This window comes from Myxocyprinus asiaticus, chromosome 18, assembly GCF_019703515.2.
Source record: "Myxocyprinus asiaticus isolate MX2 ecotype Aquarium Trade chromosome 18, UBuf_Myxa_2, whole genome shotgun sequence".
Classification (NCBI taxonomy): Eukaryota; Metazoa; Chordata; class Actinopteri; order Cypriniformes; family Catostomidae; genus Myxocyprinus; species Myxocyprinus asiaticus.
Window position 1 is genome coordinate 45,183,486 of NC_059361.1, and position 17,822 is coordinate 45,201,307.

Here is a 17,822-nt window from a genome sequence, read left to right on the forward strand (position 1 = left end):
ATTTCATTTATAAAGTGTATGACAGTCAGTTCACTTTCTTACTCACATTGTGTTCAGTTTGCAGCAGTTTTTCAGCTGTGTCTTTGTGTTGTTTTTCTTTTGTCCGTAAAGCCTCTCTCAGACTCTCAATACACTCCAGTTTCTCAGAGGTTTTAGCGAGAGTGTGCTCCTTTCCTATGAGCGAATACTCCAGACACTCCTGTGTGCTGTTCAGTCTGAGTCAACAGATGCTTTATTGACTTTATAGACTTTGCTTTTTAACACACTGCATTAGTGGAAACTACACATGTACATTTATTCATAAGCTAATGGATAAATCACAACAGCAGCTGATGAATAAATCACAGAACCAGAAGCTTATTTGAAGTAAATACCCTTTAAGTTGTTCGTTCAGACTGGTGATGAGTAGCTGGTGCTTTTCTGCATCTTTGACCTGCTGACTGCGAAGGCTAGTGACCTGTGCCTGCAGCCGCTCTGACTCATTCTGATGGAATAGCTAGGAAACAGATCAGAACAGCAATTCAAGCAAAACAATTAGAACAAAGAAGCACCCCACTGCACACCCAGTGTTTCATGTTTGCATATTGATTGAAATGTGAAAAATAATTTGTGTGAGAACTGCACACTTATTTATTGTGGGAACAGGACGGTGATAAAACAGGTACAAAAAAATAGATTTCACTGCCAGACATGCTCTCAGAAGCTCACACAAACATGAACAAACCTGAGATATCGCTTGACCGCCTTCAGCTATGCCAAATGTCACCTGTGTTACAAAATCCTATAGTTCACTCAATGTCTAGGTGATTAACTGACTATCCAACACTCATATCAACAAGATTCAAACAGACCAAAATAAAATGTGAGTAGAATATTTTCTAACAATCAATTTATCAGACAAAAAGGACCGGAATCTTTCAGCTTTCATTTTGGACATTTGATTCTGATCCTAACAGATGAAATTGACTCTTCGCTAAGCCCCACCTTAGAAACATTACGGACCAATCCGTCCTTGGAAAATGTTGCTTTCCGCCATATTATCTGAACTTCTGCTTTTTTAAGTCTATGTATGTCTTATTGCAACATTTGACAGAAATCATTCAAAAGTATGGCAAAACGTTGTTGGGGCACTTATAACATTGACAAAATGTACCCAGAAAGGATACACACCTTTTCTAAATCTTACATGTTTTTTGGGAAGAATACATGGATTATAGTATCCATCAGCCCTCATTCACAATAGTTATTTGCGGACACATTTAAATATTGATTCAGGTCATAGTAGTGGTGATAATAACTATGGAGTTCAAAGTACCATTGTGAGAACACTGTAAAAATGTTACAAACAGTTTTGTTCATTACTATTATTATCAATAGTTATCACAAAAAAATGCTGCTTCTCTCTTTTTTAGTTGACTAAGGCTGCATACATTAGTAAAAAAAACTAGGGCTGTCGATTTAACGCGTTAATTCGGTGTGATTAATTATACAAAAAACAATGCCATACAAAATTAACGCAATTAATCATGTACCCGGGCGGAGCAATTCAAGCTTGGAGTACCACCTCAGGGTGCAGTAAGCGAAACTCGCTGTATAGGCAATGCACAGCTCAAACCGACAGAGAACACACCGCACTTATTGAGAGCAGACAACACAAGATGAGAACATGTTCTTGTGTTCAAACTCAGCTTGATGGAGCACAAATCCGAAGGCAGGGATCTCAAGATGTGTTTTTCTAAGTTTCAAACTTTGTTTAACTTGACACAGCAACCTAAAAACAGTATGCAACCGTAACAGTATGAAGCGATGCAACCGAGACGCTCCAAAAGCTTCTGTCTGGCGCAGGTGTACATTGATGCGTCCTTTGACAATCCCTTATAATAAATCTCAAACTGACTGACGAATTCAATTGCAAAATGGATTGCTGTGAACTGTAGGCCAATGATAGGCTTATGTCCAATAATATGCAAATAAACAATATACTGAATTCTAAAGCCACTTTTTGTATTGTCTTTTTTAATACTTGTGTGCCAAAATAATGTAATACATTTCAACTATACGTATCATACATTTTTATAATATATATTTTATTTATAATTATTTAATCATTATATATTGAATTATTGTTACTTGATGGGCTTTCTCAGCAAATATTTATGTATGCGATTAATTCAATTAATTAATTGATATACCATGTAATTAATTTAATTAAAATGTATAATCGATTGACAGCCCTAAAAAAACCATTTTGAGATTTTTTTCACAAATATTGCAATGTAAAATGCAATTTGATTTAACATCTAATATAGCTCAGATATCAAGGCTAAAATAAATTCACATAACAGCAGCTCTCAGGTTGGAAAACGACAAATTAGTAGGTTTTTCCCTAAAATAAGCCATGTTTGTCCATACTCTGCTGCCGGTAGAAATAGTAAGTCTTTAAAGGTGCAAACAAGTATTTTTTTTTTTTTTTTTACTTTATTATTTTTTTTTTTGCTAATTGCTACACTTTTAAAGAAGATGAAATAGTAATATTAGAATAGTATATTTGGAAAAATAAGTTTAAAAAGATGTACTCCACATAAAATAATGGCTTTAGCCATATCAGTCTTAAGTCCCGTTCACACCGTCAGCGACACCGTTGCTTGGTTTTGCTAGACTCTGCGATCTGCGTCGCTGGTGGGCAATCCTACTGCTGTCACTTTAATATTATTGGTGGACTGCACATCTGGCCATAGTAGCTTTAGAAATTCTGATTACAGACTATACTGCTAGTAAAACTAAGATATCATTCTAATTTGACAAGGAATCAGATCTATTGTCTCTGAAAATGAACATTTTGCAGGGGAGAGTGTTTTGATATAACCTGCAACAGTGCTCAATGCATCATCTGAAGAAGATAAATGATGTATCAATGTATGAATCAAACTCACTCGGAATTCTGACACGGTTTTCCATGCATCATTTTTATTAGGCTATATCCATGTCTGTGGATCTGTTATAGACAAATTATACAGAACAGTGAAATCGCTCACAGAAACTTTTAACTTCTCCGTCTTGCCTGCACTCGACTCCAGTATCTCGCACACTCACTGCCTGGAGACGGATGATGTGAGCTCCACTGTCTTCACTCTCATTGGTAGTCACTCCCGAATGTCGCTCGTCATTTGCATAAAGTTAAAACTTTCTCAATTTTGTGTTGTCGCTTGCCATGGTGACCTCTGTCGCCAATGGTAACTGCAGCTCGTGTCACCGAAGTCGCTCTGCTCTTATTGAAAATGAATGGAATTGTGTTATTTTGTTGTGCAATGTTGCCAGCAGTGTGAACAGGGCTTTAAGAAAAAGCTGTTTTATTCTACATATGGTGCTGGGCACACATTCATGAGCGCCGGCATATTGAGATCATATGACCAGGAATAAATTAACCATGGCTGACTGCGAATATCACATTTTTACAATTACATCAGTAACTGAGAACTTCTGTTTTTGCTTGATGCTGCATCAAGCCACAAGTTGTCAGTGCAACATGAACACAAATTTTACTGAGTGCACCTTCAAGGGTGTTCACTTACACCCTGTCTACACCGGACACGAGTGGTGTGTCACGTCAAAAGCAAGGGAGGTCTTGATCAGCTCCGATTCCGATCAGGTTAATCACATGATTTTAAAGAAGCCCCCCAAAGAATGAGCAAATTAGCTTTCCAGGGGTCTCCGGTTACATTCAGGAGGTCTGAGACCCCCCAAGACCCCCTGTAATTCACACTGTTTTTGTTGTTGCCATGCATTCGCACCGGCAAACAACGTCAGAAGAAAAACCGCCGACACTAGATGACGTCACTATGAGGTTACTTTTGTGAATGCGAAGGCAAGAGGGGAAACGTCTCATCGAGTGTGCTATTCCTCTTAAGATTCTCATCTAGAAGTTTCTAAGGGTAAAGTACCAGGACTGTAAGAGGGACAGGGGCTCATGTCAGACATGAAAAAGTAACTTAGCAAAGGGTCAATTGGCATGGTTTCAGGATGAAAAGCTGCTATGTCCTTAGGTGAGCCTTGCATATTAAAGGGGTCATGAAACTGAGAATCAAATTTTCCTTGATATTTAGACATATAAGACGTAACTGTACTATAAAAACATACTGTAAATTTCAGAACTCAAACTTCCTCCCCAGTCTAAAAAGAGAATTTATAGTTGCCACCCTGCTGAAACATCTCGTTTTGAAATCTGTCTGTTCGTGACATCACGACACACTGCTCATTTGTATTTACACATCCACAACATGTCATCGCACCCGTGGCCCCGCCCACTGGCACGCAGTTCAAGTCAAGAGAGCAGGCCTTGTGTGGCTGACTATTCCTAACATTACACCAAAGGGGACCCATCAGGACTATTTTGAATTATTTTGTATATAAACATTAACTACACAGACTCTTTGACCGCTGCCATGTATCTTGCTGCTTTTAAAAGATGGAGTGTCAAGTTACAACTCTAAAGATGAGAAGCCATTCTCTTTCATTCAGCTGCTACTTCTTGTTGCTTTCGCACATCTGCGCTATTTTTAATTTTCTTTGACGATGGACATCTTTGACCGTTTCAGAGTGTTTCCGGTGATGTGCACCACAGTGCGCCTACAGAATGTGTGTGTTGGGCCTCATGTATTCAGATAGAAGACAAAGGCAGGCCTAACACAGTCGTAAAACCTAACTCAGGCCCCCACATACCAGGTCATAAATTATACTGATAAAAATCGCACCAAAATCAAACAAAGGGAGTCCAAAACAGACTACAAATCCCATGAAGCCTTGCTCACTAAAGGATCGAACACTCAACTCCTATTGGATGAGGCACACAACAGAACGTCCCTCAACCATGACATCATCAGCAGTAGAAATACCTCTGAAATGTCTTCCGGGATTTGCTTCCAGCAACTTTGCTTGCCGTGTGTAGACGCAGCTCATCTCTGCTCTCAGGTGCAGTCTCGTTGCACAAGGAAGTAACGTCTGACTTGAAACTGTGGCCATACAATCTCCATCTCGCTGGACGAGTTGAGATTACTCTGTGTTCAACCGAACACTCTAACGGATCCGAAGGAGACCGCCAAGCAATCCACAACGTCATCCGTTTGCCTGCAGAAGTGAAGAGATTAAAGATTTCTCTTCCATTTTCAATCAAGTCGACGTTTCTGATTTCTCCGCCAGCCCGCCAAGAATCAGCAGCCGTACCGCCTGCCGACAGAGCGAGGAAACGGCCTCCCGTCATCACCTGAGCCTCGAGGAACCGAGTCTGAGTTAAAGGACGGATGAACACACATTCCACCTGCATCCTCATGCGATTCAAGTAAGAGGTTTACGTCTGGGCAGAGATAGAATATTATAGTGTGTTATTCTTGTGTTTCAAGGTTTTTGCTTGTACAGTTTACGGACCGCCATGTCCGCTCATTATTAATACTCAGGGTATTAATTATCACAAATTTGATTTGCTGTATTGTGGTCCTACCATAGGATTATTTTGATTTCCATATCTAATCATATCACTGTTTAGTTTGTAGTTGTAAGTCAGAAGTTTATTGACTGCATTGTATTAATTATTAATTGATATTACTGCATAAATAAACTTTGTTTATATTACAAAGAGAAGTGTTTTGGTTTGTTTTGCATACACCTGTGTCATGCTGACGGGATGTCAGTGCTCGGATTCAAGCCTTCATTCATTGTTTTTTTCCTGAAAATCGATATTCTTCGGATGTCGATTTTCCTAAGAAAACAATCTAATATTGAGACTGTTTTACTATCTGGTTATTAGTCCCTGATTTCAGGGTGGTGCCCCGTCAATGTTAATCCTTATTAATATTCTATTGATTTTTGATAATTGATAATTATCTTTGATGATTGTTGAATTTGAATGATAAATAAGCTAGTGTTAATTTTAATTAATGTTTCATCGATGTTAACAATTAATGATTATCTTTGATAATTGTTGATTTAAAGGATTAGAAAAAGCTAACATTGATTCTCATCAATGTTCTATTGATTTTAATAATTAATCATTATCTTTGATAATGATTAATTATTGCTAATAACCAAACTTGCTCCTAAACGTAGCACACTACATTTACTGGAGCCCCATATGAGGTTTTAATGAGTTAGATTCAATTAATTCATTAAATATTAATTAATAATTACAGAAATAATTATTAATTATTTCTGATAGTAACACTGATCTAAACAACCAGTAAAGCCCTACATATGTGTCATTTAACCATTCTTTGGACTATGATGTGTTCATTTTTTTTCGGCTCATGTCAGCGTCAATTGTTTGTGAACCGTCATAATACGATTCAAGCTTTGCAAAGGAACTGTTATTGAAGGAAGGGTTAGTTAAAAACACTTCAAAAACGTAAGTAAATATTTCAAATGTCATGACTGTTTGATAATTTATGCTGCTGAGTGTTAACAGCTGTGCTTGAGATGAACAGTTTAATATATTCGGATGCAATGTGTTGGATGTGTGTTATGTAAGTTTTATAATGTCAAGGTTCATACTCTTCCGATTGAGTTTGCTGAACTTGAGGCCAAACACAACAGTAGGAGTTTACGTTGAAGTTTTAAGGAGGTGCTTAGCCAAAACTGAGCGTTTCAGACAGAGGGTCAGAGACAGGGTGGAAAATTATCGTATATTACTAAATTCTGACTGTTTTGGTGAAAAAAAAAAGAAAACTTTTATAACATTATCACTGGACCTCAGGAAAGATAATAAAATGATAATAAATAGCACTTCATGACCCCTTTAATGTTGATAAAAATGCATAATGCATTAATACGTACTTTCCAAACAGAGTTTCAATGTACCTGTAGCAATTCAATACGAGCCTGAAGTTGCAGTTGGTCCTCTAGACCTTGACATCTGCTCCTGCAGTTGGTTTCTCTCTAGTTCGAGCTCCTCGACAACAGACCGTAAGCCATCTAAAAAAAAAAAAAAAACAGAAATCAGCATACAGCATCTACACAAATAACCTCCAATAATATGCTAAGGGCTGTTATACTGCATACTATTATAATACTGTCACTGGGTTCAGTTTATTTTCTAAAATTCTGAACCAAACACCTCATACATGTCTATTTATTCATAGTAGGAAAGATCATTCCGGAAATATTTGTTGTTGTTTTTTTAAATTCAACAATTAATTAACTGCATAAACATATGAGGAGGACCCCAAAAACCATGTAAATATAATCTATTTTCAACAACAATTTAAACATCTAATTAAGGAATGCAAGTATTAGTATTTTCCTTTAAATACATTTTCAGTTCACTATATTTTAATGCATGTAGGCAGTTTAGTATAAATTTAATTAGTTTAATTTACCAATAATTTATTACCGTTAATACTAAATTTGAAGAAAACGTGACAATTTAGATGTGACCATATGCAATCTAGCTTCAAATGATTCTACAGACAATGTTTTCGCACACTGCTCGAATAATTACTAAATGCACTTCTGCTGAAATTGATTAATTGATAATTGAAAAGCTTAACTGATCAAATTATTAACAAGAATTAATTGTTTGTTGATTAATCAGCACCCCAAATTCATACCATTGTCTACTGCACTACAGCTTACACCGAGTTGACAAAATTTAGTAAACATGAATGAGTAAATCAATAAATGACAAAGACTGGCCACAGCCAACATATAGAATATGGACAGTGTGTCTAGAAGATTTCACACCTGTATCTGCAGCACTATGCTTTGGCCACCATCCACCCATATTCTCTCTGTCCATGAAAACATTGGGACCTCTCGGGTCTGGGAAACACTGCCTGTTATGAAACTCCAAATCTTCCTGCAGAAAGAAATAGAAAGAATATACACACACATTTAATTTATTTATTTTTATTTTTTATTTTTTTAAACACTTCTGGAAACAGAGTTCAGAGAATTACAATTAAGTACACCAATTGTTTACTCAACCTCATGTAGTTCCAAACCCATGTGACTTACATTCTTCCACATATTTAAACATTGTGTGTCAAGACTGATTACAAGAAATGGGACACACAATGCTCTTGACATGCCACATTTGGATTGAACACATGTGTGAATAAGATGTAAGAGCTGTGTCAGAGGGAAAAACATTTTCAAATGTACAATTTAAATTTCTGCCTGTTCCTCACATAAAGCTACCATTTGGCTTTAGAAAATATACAAGTTATTTCCCTCACTCATCTGGATGGAATTTATGAAAGGCCCTGTACTTTTGGAGCTCTGGTGCCCCAGAGTGTTTTACAATTATTTTAAATGGGATTTATTCATATGCAATTCAAAATTAAATGTAATTCATGTTGTACATAAGGGATATTACAATTTTAATGATAATGTTAAATGATATTTAGTCTTTGGTACACATCTTTGGTTTTGTGTCGATAAAGGGGAACTTGAGTCCTACTGATTGTGCTGTGGGGGTACTTATAGCAAAAAAGGTTGGGAAACACTGGTCTACATGTTTCGTCTTATTTGTCATCTGTATAAACTAAGACAAGCGCATTATTTTCCAGCTATTCTCTTCTGCGCATTCTTGCCATCAATTAAGCTGCATTTTAGTATATTTGTCCAATCATACATTTTCATTTGTGTCCTCAACAACAGCAGACAAGAGGCAGAAAATGAATTGATAAAAAAACTGCAGGCGAGTTTTAAATGTTTAAACTTGTATATTGATTTAGCTATGTTTTAACCTTTTAAGCTCTGAAGGTGTTTTTAAAGATTTCCTGTTTCGGTGGCATACCCAAAATTAAAGGCTTATAACTTGACAAAAAAAAAAAAAACAAGGAGGGTTGAGTGTTTGGTATCAATGTAAAGAAAACTTTTCAAATGTTTTAATGATATAGATTATTATACATTCTGAGACTCTCAGCCTTCGAAACTGCTGAAAAATCAGACAAAAACTTGAGCCAAAAATTTTCTTTTTTTCCTATTTTTCTTATTTGACATATACAGTATATATCTCTGGGTGTCAATAATGTGGCTCCGAAAAACTGATTTTGTTTTGTTCCCAATCATATCAACTGTGTCTGAGAAAATTTGTGTTGTTGATACGACTAAGCAAAAGTTATAGCATTACAAATATAATTTCATGTCCAAAAACGTCTCCATGTGTCCAAAAGCCTCTCCAAACAATTAAAACATAATAATTGTACATAAGATCTAATTACACATGCAAACACAACAATGACTAAAGGTTTGCATAGCATGGAAATTTTATTTTAGTTTTCACAGAATGAGTGCCTTTTGACTCACTGAGTCTGCATCATTGAGTTTGTGTCATATAATTGGCGCCAACTCCTGGTGGACATATGTAACTTTGTGCTTTGTGTGAATTATCTAACAGAGGTGGGGGTAAGTCACACATGTTGAAGTCACAAGCAAGTCTCAAGTCTTAACCATCAAGTCTGCATCAAGTCTCAAGTCTTAACCATCAAGTCCGAGTCAAGTCTCAATTATTAACCATCAAGTCCGAGTCAAGTCTCAAGTCTTAACCATCAAGTCAGCGTCAAGTCTAAAGTCTTAACCATCAAGTCCGAGTCAAGTCTCAACTATTAACCAACAAGTCCGAGTCAAGTCTCAAGTATTAACCATCAAGTCCGAGTCAAGTCTCAACTATTAACCATCAAGTCCGCGTCAAGTCTAAAGTCTTAACCATCAAGTCCGAGTCAAGTCTCAACTATTAACCATCAAGTCCGAGTCAAGTCTCAAGTCTTAACCATCAAGTCCGAGTCAAGTCTAAAGTCTTAACCATCAAGTCCGAGTCAAGTCTAAAGTCTTAACCATCAAGTCCAAGTCAAGTCTCAAGTCTTAACCATCAAGTCCGAGTCAAGTCTAAAGTCTTAACCATCAAGTCCAAGTCAAGTCTCAACTATTAACCATCAAGTCCGAGTCAAGTCTCAACTATTAACCATCAAGTCCAAGTCAAGTCTCAAGTCTTAACCATCAAGTCCGAGTCAAGTCTAAAGTCTTAACCATCAAGTCCGAGTCAAGTCTCAAGTCTTAACCATCAAGTCCAAGTCAAGTCTCAAGTCTTAACCATCAAGTCCGAGTCAAGTCTAAAGTCTTAACCATCAAGTCCAAGTCAAGTCTCAACTATTAACACACAAGTCCGAGTCAAGTCTCAACTATTAACCAACAAGTCCGAGTCAAGTCTCAAGTCTTAACCATCAAGTCCGCATCAAGTCTAAAGTCTTAACCATCAAGTCCGAGTCAAGTCTCAACTATTAACCATCAAGTCCGAGTCAAGTCTCAACTATTAACCATCAAGTCCGCGTCAAGTCTAAAGTCTTAACCATCAAGTCCGAGTCAAGTCTCAACTATTAACCATCAAGTCTGAGTCAAGTCTCAAGTCTTAACCATCAAGTCCGAGTCAAGTCTAAAGTCTTAACCATCAAGTCCGAGTCAAGTCTCAAGTATTAACCATCAAGTCTGAGTCAAGTCTCAAGTCTTAACCATCAAGTCCGAGTCAAGTCTCAACTATTAACCATCAAGTCTGAGTCAAGTCTCAAGTCTTAACCATCAAGTCCGAGTCAAGTCTCAAGTCTTAACCATCAAGTCCGAGTCAAGTCTCAACTATTAACCATCAAGTCCGAGTCAAGTCTCAAGTCTTAACCATCAAGTCCGAGTCAAGTCTCAACTATTAACCATCAAGTCCGAGTCAAGTCTCAACTATTAACCATCAAGTCCGAGTCAAGTCTCAACTATTAACCATCAAGTCCGAGTCAAGTCTAAAGTCTTAACCATCAAGTCTGAGTCAAGTCTCAACTATTAACCATCAAGTCCGCGTCAAGTCTAAAGTCTTAACCATCAAGTCCGAGTCAAGTCTCAACTATTAACCATCAAGTCTGAGTCAAGTCTCAAGTCTTAACCATCAAGTCCGAGTCAAGTCTCAAGTCTTAACCATCAAGTCCGAGTCAGGTCTAAAGTCTTAACCATCAAGTCCGAGTCAAGTCTCAACTATTAACCATCAAGTCCGAGTCAAGTCTCAAGTCTTAACCATCAAGTCCGAGTCAAGTCTCAAGTCTTAACCATCAAGTCCGAGTCAAGTCTCAACTATTAACCATCAAGTCCGAGTCAAGTCTCAACTATTAACCATCAAGTCCGAGTCAAGTCTCAACTATTAACCATCAAGTCCGAGTCAAGTCTAAAGTCTTAACCATCAAGTCTGAGTCAAGTCTCAACTATTAACCATCAAGTCCGCGTCAAGTCTAAAGTCTTAACCATCAAGTCCGAGTCAAGTCTCAACTATTAACCATCAAGTCTGAGTCAAGTCTCAAGTCTTAACCATCAAGTCCGAGTCAAGTCTCAAGTCTTAACCATCAAGTCCGAGTCAGGTCTAAAGTCTTAACCATCAAGTCCGAGTCAAGTCTCAACTATTAACCATCAAGTCCGAGTCAAGTCTCAAGTCTTAACCATCAAGTCCGAGTCAAGTCTAAAGTCTTAACCATCAAGTCCGAGTCAAGTCTCAAGTCTTAACCATCAAGTCCAAGTCAAGTCTCAAGTCTTAACCATCAAGTCCGAGTCAAGTCTAAAGTCTTAACCATCAAGTCCAAGTCAAGTCTCAACTATTAACCATCAAGTCCGAGTCAAGTCTAAAGTCTTAACCATCAAGTCCGAGTCAAGTCTCAACTATTAACCATCAAGTCCGAGTCAAGTCTCAATTATTAACCATCAAGTCCGAGTCAAGTCTCAAGTATTAACCATCAAGTCCGCGTCAAGTCTAAAGTCTTAACCATCAAGTCCGAGTCAAGTCTCAAGTATTAACCAACAAGTCCGAGTCAAGTCTCAAGTATTAACCATCAAGTCCGAGTCAAGTCTCAACTATTAACCACAAAGTCCGCGTCAAGTCTAAAGTCTTAACCATCAAATCCGAGTCAAGTATCAACTATTAACCATCAAGTCCGAGTCAAGTCTCAAGTCTTAACCATGAAGTCCAAGTCAAGTCTCAACTATTAACCAACAAGTCCGAGTCAAGTCTCAAGTCTTAACCATCAAGTCCAAGTCAAGTCTCAAGTCTTAACCATCAAGTCCGAGTCAAGTCTCAACTATTAACCATCAAGTCCGAGTCAAGTCTCAAGTCTTAACCATCAAGTCCGAGTCAAGTCTCAAGTCTTAACCATCAAGTCCGAGTCAAGTCTAAAGTCTTAACCATCAAGTCCGAGTCAAGTCTCAAGTCTTAACCATCAAGTCCAAGTCAAGTCTCAAGTCTTAACCATCAAGTCCGAGTCAAGTCTCAAGTCTTAACCATCAAGTCCGAGTCAAGTCTCAACTATTAACCATCAAGTCCGAGTCAAGTCTCAACTATTAACCAACAAGTCCGAGTCAAGTCTCAAGTATTAACCATCAAGTCCGCGTCAAGTCTAAAGTCTTAACCATCAAGTCCGAGTCAAGTCTCAACTATTAACCATCAAGTCCGAGTCAAGTCTCAAGTCTTAACCATCAAGTCTGAGTCAAGTCTCAGGTCTTAACCATCAAGTCCGAGTCAAATCCGAGTCAAGTTTCAAGTATTAACCATCAAGTCCACGTCAAGTCTAAAGTATTAACCATCAAGACAAATCAAGCAGGTCAAGTCAGTCACTTACCTCAGTCAAGTCCTGTTAAGTATCAAGTCGTCAAGTCACAGTACCAAAATGAAATAAATAAAAGTTAAAATTTGGGCTCCATATTTATTTGTACCCCAAAAAGATTAACTTATATACATATCTTTACATATATGTATATGGATTATATACATATCTGTGCTACATTAATATCTAAAAATAAAATAATATAAAATAAAATTCAGTTACTTACAATGTTCAAAATCGCAACGAAAATCCAATCTACATTATTGTCTAAAATTGATTTAATTTACAGAAAATAAGGTTAGCCAAGACCTTGCCACTAAGTTGTGAACGAAGGGGCCACATAATAATCCCTCCATGGCTAAACACACGCTCAACAGGATCATAAAACATCATTTCATAAAAGCTAAAAAAGTATGAAATATCATCCTCGAGTGAAACGCCGCTAATAAACATCACAGTGTCATTAAAACTGTGTTTACTGTTTTCCATCATTAAAAGAAACGAGTAAAAAGGCAAATGTCAGCTAATTTCAAACGTGTTATTAATCATGCTAAAAATACAAAACATGAGATTAATCATGAATAATTATTTTGATTTACTGACAACCCTTAAAAAAAAGAACAGTAATTTTGCACATTAATCTTTCTAGATATTAGTGAAATCTATCCATAACGAAATTATTTACTTACCTTTCTTTGTGGTTCTTGAAATGTCGGATGAAATTTGAGGTCGTGGTGGTCATGTCCTATATTCTTGCATTTCATATTGTGCAACTGGCAAATCTTTTTTTATTGACACGGTACTTATAGCCAAAAGAGATTATTTTTGCAGGTCGAACTATTATTTTTCGCTTAAACTATTTGTTCTTCTTGTTTTTTTTGTTTTTTTTTTAACATAAAAATATTGCCTACTGACTTTTAGTCTACCCAATTCTTTTAACACGATGAATTGCAAATATCAACTGAAGTGAAGATTTTCCTTTATTCATTTAAAAGTTTTTCTATAACAGATTAAAATTGCCTTTGTTGACTGTCATGCTTCTCTTTGTAGTTTCAGTCCTCCACTTCAAGTCAAAGTCAAGTCTCAAGTAATTTGCTCTCAAGTCAAAGCAAGTCCCAAAATTTGCGACTTGAGTCAAGTCATGTAACTCGAGTCCCCCACCTCTGTTATCTAATGATCTATGCATCCGATTACCTTGTGAAAGACAATCACCTTCTCTAAGAAATGATATGTGATATTTTATGTTCCATTTATTTTTCATGATGTTATAAGTGAAAATGCAGCATATAAGCAACACCAACATAATTATCAAAGAAATATACTTAGCTATTACTCGCTATATTTTTGTCTGTGAGTAAAACAAATAGGCTGGTTGTATTCTACAGTTTGAGAGCTTTCCAGCAAACATATGACACATGGCTATTTGATCAGTTTGATGTTTTTACTAATTGCAATAATATGTCCAGTGCAATTGTTTTTTTTTGTTTGTTTTTTTTTACTTCTGATTTGTCTGCAAATTTCAAAGCACTTGGTCAGTTTTGGTCATAATGTCTGCATGCATTGGAAAGTAGAGCTTCTAAGCTTTCAAACGATACCTACAGTTGAAGACAGATGTTTATATACACCTTAGCCAAATACATTTAAACAAAATTTTTCACAATTCCTGACATTTAATCATAGAAAACATTCCCTGTCTTAGGTCAGTTAGTATCACTACTTTATTTTAAGAATGTGAAATGTCAGAATAATAGTAGAGAGAATTATTTATTTCAGCTTTTATTTCTTTCATCACATTCCCAGTGGGTCAGAAGTGTACATACACTTTGTTAGCATTTGGTAGCATTGTCTTTAAATTGTTTAACTTAGGTCATACATTTTGGGTAGCCTTCCACAAGCTTCTCACAATAAGTTGCTGGAATTGTTGAGTCATGTTTGTAGGCCTCCTTGCTCGCACACGCTTTTTCAGTTCTGCCCACAAATTTTCTATCTGAGGTCAGGGCTTTGTGACGGCCACTCCAATACCTTGACTTTGTTGTCCTTAAGCCATTTTGCCACAACTTTGGATGTATGCTTGGAGTCATTGTCCATTTGGAACACCCATTTGCGACCAAGCTTTAACTTCATGGCTGATGTCTTGAGATGTTGCTTCAATATATCCACATAATTTTCCTTCATCATGATGCCATTTATTTTGTGAAGTGCACCAGTCCCTCCTGCAGCAAAGCACCCCCACAACATGATGCTGCCACCCACATGCATCACGGTTGGGATGGTGTTCTTCGGCTTGCAAGACTCACCCTTTTTCCTCCAAACATAACGATGGCTATTATTTCCAAACAGTTAAATTTTTGTTTCATCAGACCACAGGACATTTCTCCAAAAAGTAAGCTCTTTGTCCCCATGTGCACTTGCAAACTGTAGTCTGGCTTTTTTATGGTGGTTTTGGAGCAGTGGCTTCTTCCCTGCTGAGCAGCTTTTCAGGTTATGTAGATATAGGACTCGTTTTACTGTGGATATAGATACTTGTCTACCGGTTTCCTACAGCATCTTCACAAGGCCGTTTGCTGTTGTTCTGGGATTGATTTTCACTTTTTGCACCAAACTACGTTCATCTCTAGGAGACAGAATGTGTCTCCTTCCTGAGCAGTATGATGGCTGCGTGGTCACATGGTGTTTATACTTGCATACTATTGTTTGTACAGATGAACATGGTACCTTCAGGCATTTGGAAATTGCTCCCAAGGATGAACCAGACTTGTGGAGGTCCACAATATTTGTTCTGAGGTCTTGGCTGATTATTTTTTATTTTCACATGATGTCAAGCAAAGAGGCCTTGAGTTTCCTATCAGAAGCTAATTGGATAATTGCCTAAAGGCTTGAAATCATTTTCTGGAATTTTCCAAGCTGCTTAAAGGCACAGTTAACTTAGTGTATGTAAACTTCTGACCAACTGGAATTGTGATATAGTCAATTATATGTGAAACAATCTGTCTGTAAACAATTGTTGGAAAAATTACTTGTGTCATGTAGGACAAGTAAACGTCTTGCCAAAACTATAGTTTGCTAATATGAAATCTGTGGAATAGTTAAAAAATTAGATTTAATGACTTCTGACTTCATCTGTATTTTGTGTTGGTCAAGACTGTAGTTATTAATATTTTGACAATTGATTTTTTTTCTCGCGGGCCCACCTGCGGGTCGGAATACAAACTTGACATATTACATACCATATATACAGTTACACCTGCCTGTTATCTCGTAATTCTCAAAAAAAAGGTTATTATGGAAACGTAAATATAGGGCTATAAATAAATATTCTGTTACAGTGGATATCCAAAATAAAGCATTAATATTAAACATACATAGTGTAAATATGACCGCATTCTGACTTATATATTGTAATGTTCTTGTGCACGAAACGTGCTCACTCCTTTACTAGTCGGTCAACAACTTGTATTTGCATCACTAAGTCTTCAAAAAGTCAAGTCAGTGCGCACTAGCTCACTGGAGCATTAACACACACACACACACACACACACACACAAAAAAAACATTTGAACGCATGTTTGTCAGTTGCCGTACACATAAGTACATTTTCACATCAGTTTTTGCCTTTATAAATCCCGTTTTAGTCCTCACTTTTAACTTAGGATCAAATCCATGAAATTTAGGACCAATTCTGATAGTACGTTTTGTGCTTTATAAGTCAAAAGAACAGCATGAACAAACTGTCATTTCAAAATAAGAGTCCTCCATGTGTTTCAGGCTTGTTGAGTGTTACAAGTCCCACATTATGCACCCAATCTTCTTTTATTAGGGGGCCAAGCACCGAAGGTGCTGGAACCGTATTGTATCCGTTAGAATTTTCTTAAATTTCAGCACATGAAGCAGCATATCAAATTTTGTGACAATCGGCCACACGGTGGCACTATAATTAGCTAATTTGCATTTTTGCTAATATCTCCGGAACCGTATAGGCTAGAATAAAATTCTAAAACTTTTCTGAATCCATCAGTGCCCCCAAATAATAGTCACATGAATTTCCAATTCTGCAACAAACATCTTCATTTTCGATTTATTTGAAAAACCAACTTTTTCGAACTCGTCCTAGGCCGTTTGTCCGAGTCGCACAAAACTTGGTATACGTCATCTACAGACCCTCCTAACAAAAAGTTGTTAAAAGAATTTTGATCTGTCAAAAATGTTCTGAAGATATAAACAAATATATTTTGGGGCATGGCCTATAATGACTAATTAGCCTGTATCTTGTGAGTGCAATTTTCAAACTTAAAACTTTTTACACATGGCCAAGAGAACACGCTGAGGTAACATGCTGAGTTTCATTCATTTTTGGTGCTAGGGGGCGCTATAACTTAAGAAAATCCTATTTTTTCAACTGTGCTCAAAGCAGTTGAAATTTCACACCATAATAGCTGTGTTCACAGCATCCACAGGATTTTTTCTGTAAAATTAGATTATTTTGATAATAAACACCAGGCAAGTCTGATGACACATGCTAAATTTCACCAATTTCTGTTGTCAGAAACACATCAAAATTATTAGTTTATTCAACTATGTGAATTACAGATGCAGGGTGTTGTACCAATTTTGTACAACAGGACAAGAAATCCTAATTCGGTATGCAGTCTGTCTTCATTAGCGCATGCTAAAGTTTTGGCTTGTAAAGGTCTACTGGCATCTTGTTTATTTGTTAAGGAAATGTCTGTTTTACCATATCTGGTGCTGCTGTGCATGAGTAATATTAATCACAGTTTTAAATGCATTTTAGAGAGTGCTAATGTTTATCTTAATTGATTTTACCTTAGGAATTTTTCTATGGAAATAAGTATGTAATACTTGTAATGCTTATAGACTTGACTGATTTCTCAGTTATTTATCATCAAAGGTGTTTATTCATCTTCACAAATTTTTTATTTGTTATCTGTAAACAAAAAGCTTAGTTAGCTCTTCAGTATTATAACAAGTGCACCTGCAGGTCTCTGTGAGACCTCATCTCAATGTTGATAATTCAGTATTAAATTAGAATAATAAACTTGACTGGGTCCCACAGTAATATTTTAGTATTATGCAATGTTCTACTGAGTTCCAAAAATGTGTTTTTACACACCTTGTTCATTCACAAAAAATTTTTTAAGTAAACTATATATGAAGGTAAATAATGCTTTTTATTAGGCTACTTTGTATAATTGT

The 17,822-nt window shown here is 36.7% G+C and overlaps 1 pseudogene; it reads right to left on the reverse strand.

Moving 5' to 3' along the window:
- The window catches only part of LOC127456149 (early endosome antigen 1-like), a 70,735-nt pseudogene that overhangs the window by 15,054 nt on the left and 37,859 nt on the right, over positions 1 to 17,822 (reverse strand).